The 13584-nt window shown below is 40.9% G+C and overlaps 1 protein-coding gene across 12 annotated transcripts in view; it reads left to right on the top strand.

Annotated features, from left to right (window-relative positions):
* LRCH1 (leucine rich repeats and calponin homology domain containing 1) overlaps positions 1–13584 on the top strand; it is a 189680-nt gene that overhangs the window by 54087 nt on the left and 122009 nt on the right. The window lies entirely within an intron of this gene.

Genomic DNA, 13584 nt, shown 5'->3' with positions numbered 1-13584 from the left:
TTACTGTGCCTTATTTATAAATCAAGCCTTATCATAGGTATGTGTGTATGGGAAAAAACAGTATATTTAGGGTTTGGTACTATCTGTGGTTTCAGGCATCCACTGGGGGTGTTGAATGCATCCTCCATGGATGGGGAGGGTCTACTGTATATAAAAACTCTGGGCCCTTAGGTATGCTAAAACTCCAGCATGTCAGGCTCATTAATGCATAGATCTGAACTTAAAACTTTTTGGTATTCTTCCTCATTGTCACTTCTCACTTTTTGCCACCTTATGATAGCACTTTCTGAGTCTCACTTCCCAGTCTGACTTAGCTACATTTATTTCTGTGGTGAACCAAGAAATCCCAAACCTCTTGGAGATGTGTATATCTTGTGTATATTTTCATAGAGAGACGTCTGGAAGGGTGGGTACTTTTTTGCGAGTGGTGGGCTTTGGGATGGATTTTTACTTTATTTTTGTGTTTTTCTGTAAATTTGGATTTTTTAAAAACAAAGACTAGATATTTTTATAATTAGAAACAAGGTTATTTTATTTGGAAACACAGTATGCGTAAGTGATGAATAGATTCTGAGTGAGCATTTTCTTGTCCTGGGACCCATGATTCATTTTCTTTCTTCTCCTTGGAAAAGTTCTGTAGTGAAATTCTACCTGTGTTTTAAACTAAGTCCAAGTACCATCTTAACAGTGCAAGCACTGTTTTTGTACTTTTAATATGATATTTACCACTTTGGGGTTTTTTGCCATGTACACTTTCTTTCCTCTACTAGGCCTGGTCCTCTATTATCTTATGTCTTCCCCTTAGTGTGTGGTGCTGAGCTGTGTGCTCAGTAGGTGCCCATAAGTAAATATTGTTGACTGACACGTATAGTGGCTTGTTGTTTGCTGTTGTTACTTACCTGCTGGATGTCAGATTTGTTTTGATAGTTGAGGCTGTCTGCTGAGTGACTCCTGGAACGTAAGAAACTATGTAATATCTGTTCATCGGCCTACATATATAAAATGTTATAAGGCATTAGACAGGCCTTACGCAGCATTTCTGGGTCTAATGGGGGTAATCCTTCATTTTAGGGGTGGACTAACTGAGGCAGAGAAAGGGAGTTTGGGGTGACCAAGGTCAAATAATGAAAAATATTGAATCAAAAATACTTCAACCTAATTTTATTCATTTAGTAGGCAGAAATTATATTTTTATTTGAATGAAAATCCCCAGTGCCAAAACCTTTATGAATAACACTGAAATGTAATTTATTATTGTGGCAGGCCCGCCCCCCCATAGATGTCCAGGTCCTGACGGCAGAACCTGTGAACATATTACCTTACATGGCAAAAAGAACTTTGCAGATGTGATTAAGTTAAGGATGTCGAGGCAGAGAGATTACCTTGGATTTATGAGCGCAGCATAATTACAAGGGTCTTTATAAAGGGAGGTAGGAGGGTCGGTCAGTCAGAGGAGATGCGATGACAGGACAGAGGCAGAGGTTGGGGTAATGCAGGGCCACGAGCAGCTTCTAGAAGCTGGAGAAGGCAAGGCATGAGCCTCCTGAAGGAACCTAGCTCTGCCAGCTCCTTCCTTTTGGGCCTGTAAGATCCATTTCTGACTTCTGACTTCCAGAACTGTGAGTTAATACATTTATGTTGTTTTAAGATGCTAAGTTTGTGGTAATTTGTTACAGTGACAGCAAGAAACGAATACAGTCTGCGTCAGATTTATTTATAATTTCCTAATTCCTGTTGGGTTATAAGTGCTGCAGATACTTGGACTGAATGAAAAAAAAAGGGTTCACACATGGTGCTCGGCTAAAAAGCCTTTGATTTCTACATGTTCTCAAATGATCAAAACAAGACCCCCCTCGCACACAAACTATGCCCCACATTCTGCAGCAACACACACACACACACGCGCGCGTGCACACACACACACACACACACGCCTGCACTTACTTTAGAGGAAATAGATGAGAGAAAGAAAGTGTGTTTCGGTTGGTTTTAACTGGCTGGATGCCCCCAGTGTGCAGATGCTGCCCGGATTCTGAAAGATGCTCGGGTGAAGGAAGATACAGCCTTTGTCTTCGCACAGTTGAGACCAAAACCTTTCATTTACCAGTAAGTTGTCAGCATTAGACATTTTCTGTCAGAAATAACCAACTCTTCCCTTTTTTCTGCTCTCATGCGAACATCTAAATGATGCTTGGCATGTTAAACGCTTTTATTGGTATCGTTTAAAGCATGTTGTGAAATGTCCTCAGATGCTTTAGGAAAATGCTTGTCATTCCTCGTCTGCTAACCAGGTGAGCAGCTTCGTGCAGGGGAGAGGTGGGGTGGGGAAGGGCTCAGAGGCCTGGCGGAGAAGCGGGGTTCCCTTTGTAATGAGACACTTAGGCTCTGGGAGAAGGATCTGTGGTACCGAGTGCAGCCGTTCATTTCTAAGAAACTTAATCATTACTGATTAGTTTTGAAGCAGAGCTGAAGGCAGGGCATCTTCTCTGCTTGTGGGGCAGTCAGGAGACTTCCCTCCCCACGAGGTACCAGTTTTATAGTCAGAATTGAACGTGATGCGTTACTTTCTGGGAGTTGCTGGCAGATGTACTCTGACCGTATGGGCAATCAGAGAAGTGAGGAATCTGTGAGGACGGGAGTCATAGGTCACGGATGCTTTTCCAACAATGCCAGAAAGTTGGGCCCAGTGGACATTGAGTTCTTAGTCTGAGTTCTAGTTTGTTTCCTGATCCTTTGCATTAACACTAGTTCACTGCAGGGGCAGAAGAAAAGTATAGGCATGTTCTCGTGGCTTTTCCAGATGTAGTACAAACAAAGGGAGGGACTCTCATCAGTAGAGGTGATTTGCTTTGGATTTAAGAAGCTTAGGCCTTTGTGTCCATTGCTGATCATATTTTCCACAGACAGTGCCTCGTGTCATTGCGGGTAACTTTGATTTTTATTTCCACTCAGTGTGAGGAAAAGACCATAAAACACAGTTGGAGTAATTTCTGGAAGAAAAGAAGTATATGCTTAGTGGAGTCTTTTCATAATAAGTATTTGATGAACATGCTTTTATGAACTGTACTTCTCTGGGAAAGCAAATCGAGTTCTCTTCCTGGGTCTACAGATTCGAGGGTTTTTAGTGTAACCTATACCTCCTCCCTCCTCCCACTTTTCTTCTTTTCTTTCTATACAATTAAGAGGGCAAAATTGAATTCCAAGTGGGTAACATTAAAATTTAGTGACATTTGTCAGTCTGTTGTTAAAAGACTTAAGAAGCATTGTATATAATTATGTAATGGATTTTTGTTTTGTTTTGTTTTTTTGGCTGCATTGGGTCTTCGTTGCTGCACACAGGCTTTCTCTAGTTGTGGCAAGCCGGGGCTACTCTTCGTTGCGGTGCATGGGTTTCTCATTGCGGTGGCTTCTCTTGTTGCGGGGCATGGTCTCTAGGCACGCGGGCTTCAGTAGTTGTGGCTCGCGGGCTTTAGAGCGCACACTCAGTAGTTGTGGCACGTGGGCTCAGTAGTTGTGGCTCGTGGGCTCTAGAGCATAGGCTCAGTAGTTGTGGTGCACGGGCTTAGTTGCTCCGCGGCATGTGGGATCTTCCCGGACCAGGGATCGAACCCATTGGCAGGCAGATTCTCAACCACTGCACCACGAGGGAAGTCCCCACATAATGGATTTTTAAAGATAGGTTAGTTTTCCACGTAATTGACAATTCACTTCCTAAGTTACGTTCTAGTGATTTAAATTCTTCTAGAAATTACTGTACACTGTATACATCCCTCTTTTAAGCAAAATGGACAGAATGCAATATCATTCTCTTTTTGGAACTTGGTTTTCCCTCAGTTGTTCATCCTGCATAGCATGTAATGGTGTGAGCCAAGCTGTATAACCATCTTGAGTGAACCAGGGAGAAGCAGCCTCTTCCCTATGGTTTCTTAGTGTCCATAGAGCCTCACTGACTTCAGGTTAGTTGTCTGTGACCTTTAATTATGGTGACCTTGTCACCATAATTTCAAAGGGGTCAGTAATTTCTTCACAGAGAGGGCATCGAGCGCTACCTCGTCTGCCGAGGCCAGCCACTTTGTCACGTGCTTCACGTTTGGGCACCAGCGTAAGGCATGAGGCCTGTGTGCCTTTCCCCATTCTGTGATGCTGTTCTGGGCTGGAAGTCCAGGGCCGTTGCCTTAAACAGAACATCTACATTCTTCATCCTCAGAGGTGGAACGGTTTTGCTGACAAGACCTGGACATCGCTTTTCCCTAAGTTTTCACACCACTTGTGCCTCCTTGCTATTCATTTATAATCTTTAAGATTAAAAACTGCATTTTGAGAAAAAGCCGGCAACAAGAGTAACAAGGGAAAAAAGTCGTGTATTTTTATAAACACCCGGCTGCTGATCTTTTCTCTTTATTCGAAGCTGAAAGCATCATTTAACGAAGATCTCATAGAGAGTTTTAGAATTTCAGAATGAAAAGGGGTCTTAGATGAACTCACCAAACAGCCAATTAATTCATTCAACCAGAAAGACTTAGGGAACACCTACAGGGTGGAGGCTTCTGTTCTGAGGGCTCTGCTTATTACATGTTGAACACAACAGCAGTGGTCCCTGTCTCCCGGAGCTCATCTTTAGGGGGTGGGGGACAGTATTCAAGTAATTGGGAAAAAAAATCTCACATCATAAACTTAAACAAACTATGGCAAGTCCACTGTAGGAGAGGTTAGGGAGCTCTGAGAGCATGTGAGGGGAGGGGACCAGATCTAGTCAGGGTGGGGGGGAAGGAGGCGGTGGATGTTTGAACAGATTAAGAGGATGAGGCGGAATTAATCGGAAGAGGGAGGAGGGAGGAGGGAAGGGTATCTACCCAAGGGTTTGGCAGTCTGCGAGAGGGACCTTCTTGAAGTCTTAAACCAGTGTCCTTATAGAAGGAAGTCAAGTGAGGAAAGGAGAAAAGGCGGTATTTCTTTTTTTAATTAATTAATTAATTAATTTGTTTTTGGCTGTGTTGGGTCTTCGTTGCTGCGCGTAGGCTTTCTCTAGTTGTGGCGAGCGGGGGCTACTCTTTGTTGCAATGTGCAGGCTTCTCATTGCGGTGGCTTCTCTCATTGTGGAGCACGGGCTCTAGGCGTGTGGGCTTCAGTAGTTGTGGCACATGGGCTCAGTAGTTGTGGCTTGTAGGTTCTAGAGCGCAAGCTCAGTAGTTGCAGCCCGTGGGTTAGTTGCTCTGTGGCATGTGGGGTCTTCCCGGACCAGGGATCGAACTTGTGTCCCCTGCATTGGCAGGCAGATTCTTAACCACTGCGCCACCAGGGAAGCCCTGAAAAGGCAGTATTTTATGAGTTGTGGTTGTCAGGATGTCCGGGAGCCAGCTGGACAAGATCTCCATTTTTCTTTTCTCCTTTTTTTCATGGCTGCCAGATAGACCTTTGTACTGTTCACTAGCTCCACCATCAACATCAGACAAATACAAAAGAGGAGGAAGTGGAATGCTCCCTTCTTAGGGTTAACTTTAAATACTGGTGCGGATTTATTTGGGAGAGAGTTTGAAATGACAGTCCAAAATGATCTCTCCCTTGGGACATCTGTAGAAGTTAATCATTTAACTTGTTTTTCACACTTTGTTGTATTTTTTTGCCCATTCTTTTATGTTCAAAGGCAAATTTCCTAGGGTAGTAACTGATTTATTCTGCCTCTTTCAGACCATATCATCCTGTTTTTCTTTTTTTTAATTTGGGAAAATATATGGTCACTATATTTATATTTTTTATTTAAGATCGTGTAACATTTTATTAATCTACTCACCCAAATCTTCCTCCCCAGAAATAACACAGTATTTTTTCAGATACGGATTTATCTGACATACTTTCTGCCATCCGCCACAATGCAGGGTATTTAAGTTTGCAACGTTCACAAAATCAACTGGTAATGGCTTAGGTAAATGACACGGAATATAATTTACGCAGTAATCGCTGATCCTGTTAACATTGGTATTGAAGAGGTGACTCTTAATTTTAAAATGTTATTTGGAGGTGTTTTACAACCGACATTAGAACCTGCTCTAGAGGCGCTGTGTCCAGGAGCCTTTGCGTTTTTGTTGCAGTTAACTACCCGTGCTTTAGGAAGCTTTAGGATAAGATTCTGGTCCCAGTGTCCTCTGTTGGCTTTGCTTCTGAGGGCCAACTTTGCAGCTGTCACCTAAATGAGATGTATCTCTACCCTCTGAACCCCCAGGGAGGTCCTCCAAGGGCCTTACTGGACAGCACCCATATAGACTAATGAGGGCCAGCCTCTCTCAACGCGCCCACACTGGTGAACCCTATTTAGGGCCGAGCTGCCATAGCTCCCTTCCTCGGGCTCCTGTGGACTTGGGTGGTGGGGTATGTACCAGACCTTTTGGAGAATGAAATAAAATAGGTCTTTTAAGAAATAACTTTTATGTTGGCTGCTTTTTACAGTGAAGACCTTAAATAAAAATGTGTGTATTTTATATACATGTTTATAAAGGTATGAACATACTAATGAGTAGAATAATGATTAATAGTTCTTTCTATCTTGTAGAGTTTTCTTTCACTTTTTAAAATATTTTATTTTTTACTTTTTTGGCACAAATTCCAAGAGTCTTTTATTTGATACTTTTTAAAAATTTTTCACTGTGGTATAATCAACATACAACAGCATTACATACCTATTCCATAGTTCTAAATGTGTATGGGCAAAAAATAACTTGACGTGCCATAATGCTTTGGTATTGGACCTGTTCCATTATGGGCTCCATGTGCAGATTCATAAAAGGAGCCCGCAGTTTTGCTGGAACTCTCACCTCCTAGGAGAGATGGGCCTGGTCTGTATGTGTTGATTCTGAAGCCTCCATTCTTGCCCTGAGGTCAGGCAGATCACTCGAAGAACCACTCTATTTTTACCTTTGGGTTTCCTGGGGAAAATGTATAGGCTAGCATGCTGGCGTTGCTTATTTTAAGTAGGTTTAGTTTTGTGTTCTCAAAGCAAAATCAGAGAAAGAAAGAAAATTCTGTACTCCTTATGCATGGCTTCTTAGATTAGCAGATGATTTCTAAGAAAACACTGCAATATTGTTTTGAAGAATAAAACTATTTCCTTACTCATCTTCGAGGCTATGTATTTTGTTTTTTATTTATTTGGTCAGTTAAAGAACGGCAATTTAAGGAAGATTCTGTTCATTTTTACCTATTGCAATCATAGAATGAAATGATTAAGTAACTGCGAGCGTTCCTGGTTAAGGATATATGTACATTGGTGGATCACGTAAGTTATTGAAAGCCAGTATTTCCTGCTCATCTCCAAGGCAATACAGTTTGCTCTTTATGCACTTGGTTAATTGTGAAGAACCACAGTATAAGGAAACCACTTTCATTTTGACCTATTGAAATCATACAATGTAAAGCTTAAGTAATTGTAAGAGTTTTCTGGTTAAGTCTATATGCTTGTATGTATGTTGATGGATAATGTAATTTATTGAAAGCCAAAGAAAAGCTGCAGGAACCTGTAATTTGTACATTACTATTTCAGCATAATAAATGTTATCAGGTTTTCTGTATCCTTGGAAAAAAGACCCCACGAACCTCTAAATTTTTACTTACCACTCTCTGCTCCTTCCCCATCAGCCATCACTTCCTCCCATCCCCATCATTTCTTCCTTAATAGTAAAACCCCAACGTTGCTCAGGCCTCTACCTTCTATGCTCTTTAGGTAAGTGGTGTAAGATCTGAGGGCTGAAACATGACTGGCCAGAGCTGTGATTGCTCAAACCTGGCTGTTCATTAGAATCGCTCTGGGAGCTTTAAATACAGATGCCTGGGCTCTACCCACCGAGATTCTGATTTATTGGTCTGGGGCAGGACCTGGCTTAAGCCATTTTGAAATGGGTTCTTTGTAACTTGTAGCTGAAAGCATTAGAATAGACACAAGATAAGTAAGGTGACCACAGAATTTACCACTCAACTCTGATATGTTCCTCAACATCCTCTGAATTCCTAGCTCCCGCTCTTAGGCTTTTGAAGTGGCTTGGTCCAAACACACTTTTTTTTTTCCAGCATCAAAAACATTAGTGGGTTGTTTTGTTTTAGGTGCATCAGGTTGTATGTATTTTAATCTCTTGACCCTGGCTTCATTAATTATGCCTTTTGAGGGAACATACTGTGACGGTTGTTGATCACCGAATCCTGGGAAGCTTTGTCTGGTTCCAGAGATGAAATTGATAGAGAAAGACTAGAGGAAAGAATATGAAAAGAGCTTAAAGATGATCTGTGAACAAAATCATAAAACTAAAGTCATAAACATCTGCCAAACAAATCCACATAAGGAAAAAATTAAAAAGAAATGTTGAATTCATAAAAGACCAAATAACCAAAATGTTCTTAGAGGGAAAAGCATGCACAATGAAGAAAACATTTTAAAAACAAAGTCTTAATAAAATCTGATTTCTAGCGGTAGATGCTACTTCCCGATCACGTCTATAATTTTACCCTGAATCATGTTTTCTGGTTGACAGTTTTGTTCATTTTTCCTTTGAAAATGAATCATCAGTGGATTCTCCTTGTTTCAAGTCTCCTATATATTGTTGTGTTAACTCTCTCTGCCAAACTCAGATGAAGGGTATTATGACATTCGAGATGAATAACGACGTAAGAAGGACTTCCTCTATTGGATATCAGTGCAATATCAAAACATTTTGTCCCAGGAGGAGATGACAGTGACTCAGAAAATCCTGTTGGAGTTGAATCATAATGTAAGAAACCATTTCAGAATCACTGTCTGACATTTGGGCACCTGGGACTCTGACCTCATTCCGTGGCCCTACCTCCTTATAAATTTAATTGTGAGGGTGCTGTTCTTTTTAGGGCTACAACTGGTTTCTTGTCCACATTGATGAATTCATTGCGTAACAATGAACCTGAGTTATTGCTACTGATGATTTGGTTCTTTTTCTTTTTCTTCTTAAAAAGATTTCTTCCGTGGCTAAGTAGCATCAGATGTAACTCTAGCCACTTTTACTGTTTGAAAATCCAGTTTAAAATCCTGTTTAAAATCTTCATCTGTTCCTTCTTGTTGAAGGAACTCTTGTTCCTTCAACAAGAGTTTCAGGAATGTTTTTGTCCCCAAGATTAGATATTTTTCAATTGTATTTTCTTCGAGTATTTCTGACATATACAGACATGCCCAACTATGGTAGTCTGTGTGGATTGTCTTAGAAATGAAGTATCATTCATTATTAAGGGTTTGATGGAAAAATTTCCCAGGAAGCCTTATGCTTTGAGTGCTGGTGAGGAGAACCCACCAGATGAAGTACAGCAGATCCTGGGTCCTTTCCCGCCTTTCCTCTCTGTTGGCACCCCATGTAAGGCGACCCTGGCCCTTACAGTTTGTGAACAATTTGAGTAGCTCCTTCATATTTCCCTCCTGGAGTAATTAAACATTGTTTCTTGGAAATGTAAACATGAGACTTAGAATTAAGTTGCGGTAATGCACTTGGCAGAGGAATTGTGTATTGGAAAAAGAAAAATATCCTGGAGTGAGTTTCAGTTTTGTAGATAAGGAAACTGGCTTTATTTAGCCAGTTGGAACAATACAAGATATGGTGCCCTGATGTCAGTACTTTCTCTTCCTAGATGAGTCTACCTGGTCACAAGACCAACTTGCAAATAAAACTTGAAAGTAAATGGCACAAAACAGAAACAGAGCCCTTATAAACTAAGTTTTTATGCTACAGCTCCATAAAAATAATTTATTTGCTATCAAAATAAGCTCAGAACAGAACCACTGTCTGAGAGACAGCTTTTCCGATGCCCTTAAGAGGACAGCATCCTTCACCCTCATCCTTGGTTGTAAGCCTGACCTGTAAAAAAAATAACAGGGTGGGTGGGGTGCAAGTGCCTGTGGGTGGGGGGCGGACAGCTGATGTGTATCTATTATTTAGTGAGTTTCTAAAAATGAAAGTAAGTGTAATTTCTTGAGTCACTTCCAGGTTTTTCCCAGAGAGCTTTAAGTGGTACTGTATTGAAAAACAGAAGTGAACTATCATTTGTTTTTTAAGAAATACCCCAGAATAAATCTCTTTTCTGACGGGAGGGTAGGTGATCTGAAAAGTTTTTTATACTTGTTTTTCAGAGGTGGCATAACCCAGTGTTGAAAACGGTCAGACCGTCTGTGTCAGGTGAAGAGCTTTCCAGGTGGGCTTCTGGCTGATGGCAGATGTGTTTTGGGTTGTTTGTACTTGGACGCTTTGGACGGGAGTAGTCCGGGAGACAGCCTTTCAAGCGGAGGAGTGTGGTGAATTTAGACACAACTATTGACGCAGGGCCAGGAGAGTTCGGTTCGCATCCGGGGGCCAGTGACTTACTAGCTGAGTGGGCAAGTCACTTCGTTTGTCTGAGCGTCCCTGTTTTCTTTTGTGAAATCAGGATGTCGGCTAATCTGTGTGGTCTCTTCCAACACTGTGTTTTTGTGAGTTGGAGCCCACACATTTGAAGCAGGAGCTCACAGAGGGTCATCTGAGCTCTGCATTCCTTTGTGCTGCTGGGGAGGCTGAGAGAGGCCACTGTGTGACCCAGGGCAGGGTCCTTGCAGGGCCGGTCTTGACTTCAAGTCCCCTGAAGGTCTCATAATCTTGGATGTCATTGGTCCTTGCCTAACCCTTCTCTTTAGAAGACAGTCATCAAGCCCTCTCTCTGTTGCAGTTAAGTGGTCTTACCGTCTTAGAATGATTTACTGAGATTCTCCTTAGAAAATGATCATTTTAAGAAAGTTCCTGAAGAAAAAATAAAAGCTGTCCTCCAAGATGGGCCCCAGCACCTTCTTTTCATCCTGATAGGATGCCATTTCCTCATTTCGTATTTGTTCGTTCACTTATTCATTATTTTTTTTAGATTTTTAAAAAAAATTTTTTAAATTGAAATATAGTTGGTTTACAATGTTATGTTAGTTTCAGGTGTACAGCAAAGTGGTTCAGTTATACATATATCTATTCTTTTTCAGATTCTTTCTCATTATAGGCTATTATAAGGTATTGAATATTGTTCCCTGTGCTATACAGTAGGTCCTTGTTGTTTATCTCTTTTATATATAGTAGTTTGTATCTGTTAACCCCCAAATCCTCATTTATCCCTCTTCTCCTGCCCCCTGCTTTCCTCTTTGATGACCATAAGGTTGTTTTCTATGTCTGTGAGTCTATTTCTGTTTTGTAAATAAGTTCATTTGTATCATATTTTTTGGATTCCACATAGAAGTGATATCACATGATATTCATTCAATGAATATTTTTGAGAGTCCGCTGAGCACCAGGTATTACTAGATAGTTGGACACAGAGATAAATCAGACACAGCCCCTCTCTTCTAGAAGCTTTATACCCTGCTAGTGACACCCTCAGCTGTGTATATGGGTGCTCCTCTACTGAAATGATAGCTACTTCAAATTTTAGCAAAACCTGGTGTGTCGGAAAATTATTCTTTTGTGTTGGCTGCACTAAATTTTGCTTTGATATTTTCCCCTTAATTTACAAGAAGAAAGAAAAGTTGCTGCCCCAAATCCTAAGTATAGAGACATCTCCGCATTTCCCGCGAAGACAATGTTGAGAACATGGGACGTTAGATTACAGCGGCCCCTCAGGAAGGCCTCAGTGGGCATTTCTTCAAAGCCTAAGTTTAATACAAAACAAAACAACGACAACAACAAAACTTAGCGTACCCTGAGTAATTTGTAGGGTTTTCCCCCTTGTAACTGTTCATTTTCTACTTCATCAGTTATGTTTTTTTGTTTTTTTTTTAATTTTAGTTTTGGCCATGAGGAGGTACAGAGTTGAGTTCTGTTAGTAGCCACATAGGACTTTACTGCCTCTATGGCTCTCCCTATGGCATGTTTTCCCTGTGTGGGTTTTATTAATGTATTGTTATTAGGTGAGATAATAACTGTTATATGGATGGTGCTTCACAGTTTACAAAGATGTTTAGAAAAATCCTCCCAGATTCTTGGGATCTTCAGCTTCATGTCTTAAGTATCCATTTAAAACATTTTCTTCTGACTTCTTTTGGTTTAAGAAGTTGGGTTTGAAGCAGTGACCGAGCATTTCCAGAGAATCCATTAAGGAATGAATTATTCAGCAAAACAGGCTCAAAATGGGGGCCCCGGTTTGAAGGACAGAGGCAAAGAGATGGTAATGTTCTAGAAAGAGAAGATATTCCAGTATGGAAACCATCCTTGGGGTAATTTTGTTCTTAAAAAGCGATCACACACAAAGCTCAGTGTTTGAAGTCAGAAGAAGGGAAAGTGAACATTTGGATGAAGAAGCTGTTGGATTGGCATGAATTTTACTACTACTTTTCCTTTGGAAGATGTAGCAAATTGTGAGCCTTGTGGATTTCATGTGTTGAGAATTTTAGCTAAAATAGGTCCTTATGCTGAAACATTTCCTAGATACTACACCCACATACTCAGCCCTGGTATTACTGCTGGCAACACGTTTTCCAGAATGCCAGAATTGCATTTTACTTCTTTTAATATCGGATGAAGTATATTTTCAAGAGAAAGAGTACAGTTAATTTCCTTTTAGTTCAATAACAATTTAAATTATGAATGGAGATCATGTAATTCTGATGTCTGTGTTGGGCTGTTAAAATATTTGGACTCAGTAATTCATTTCCATGTTTTCAGATTTGACAGACACGAAGAGGTACAGAGTGCAAAGTCCTTACCAGATCTATCCCCAGCCGCCCAGTTCAACTTCTTCCAGGCAACCAGTGTTACCAGATTCTTGTATGTCCTTATACGTACCAACAGATACAAAAGAATATTATTTTCTTCCTCTTTTTACACTCATGATGGTGTGCTGTGTTCACTGTTCTATGGTGTATGCATTTATGTTTGGTTAATTCCTGAGGGAAAAAATGAAAATATAAATTGAAAGTCTATAGTATTCGCCACTAGAAACAGGTGTGGGCCTCAAAGGACAGTGCTGTGGTCATCACAGAAACCTTGCTTAGGTAATGTATCAGGTGTGGAGCTGTGCAGTGGTGAAGTGATCTGTGTACGATCTGCCACGTTTTTCTAGAGCACTGATGAGTTGTGTCGCTGAAGTCGACAGGAACCTGCTTTTTACCTCATTATTTAGGGATAATTTTTTCTTTGGATTTGGACATTTCCATGCCTCCCATTTAATTTAACTTTTAGTTATGACTATACTCAATTCGTGTTTACTTCTTTTTCCATTTTACAGGGATATTGAGTAAATCATTAGCTGATGATAATTACTTTATATCACATGCTGTAATGTTGTAAGAAATGTGCTTCTGTAAGAAATGTGTCATTCGTTGAGCTCTGACTGCATTTAAGGCAAACCGGTTTAGGCATCGTGGGCTCTGAGAACAGGCTCTGTGTCTTGGTCTGCCTCGCCCACACACGCTCCTTTTCCCCTAGACTCTCCCCTTTATGCTCTGTCCCTCAGCACCCAAGACATTTTGGGGTCCTTAAAGTAGAGCTATGTGTGAGCACATTTTCTTGTACCTAGCAGCCTTTTCACACCCCTTCCCCAGCCCAGACAGATCTTCCAGTATCATGTAAATGCAGT

Source organism: Tursiops truncatus, chromosome 18 (genome assembly GCF_011762595.2).
Source record: "Tursiops truncatus isolate mTurTru1 chromosome 18, mTurTru1.mat.Y, whole genome shotgun sequence".
Taxonomy (NCBI): Eukaryota; Metazoa; Chordata; class Mammalia; order Artiodactyla; family Delphinidae; genus Tursiops; species Tursiops truncatus.
The sequence above is the reverse complement of the archived record's forward strand: the minus strand, read 5'-3'. Positions and strand labels throughout refer to the sequence as shown.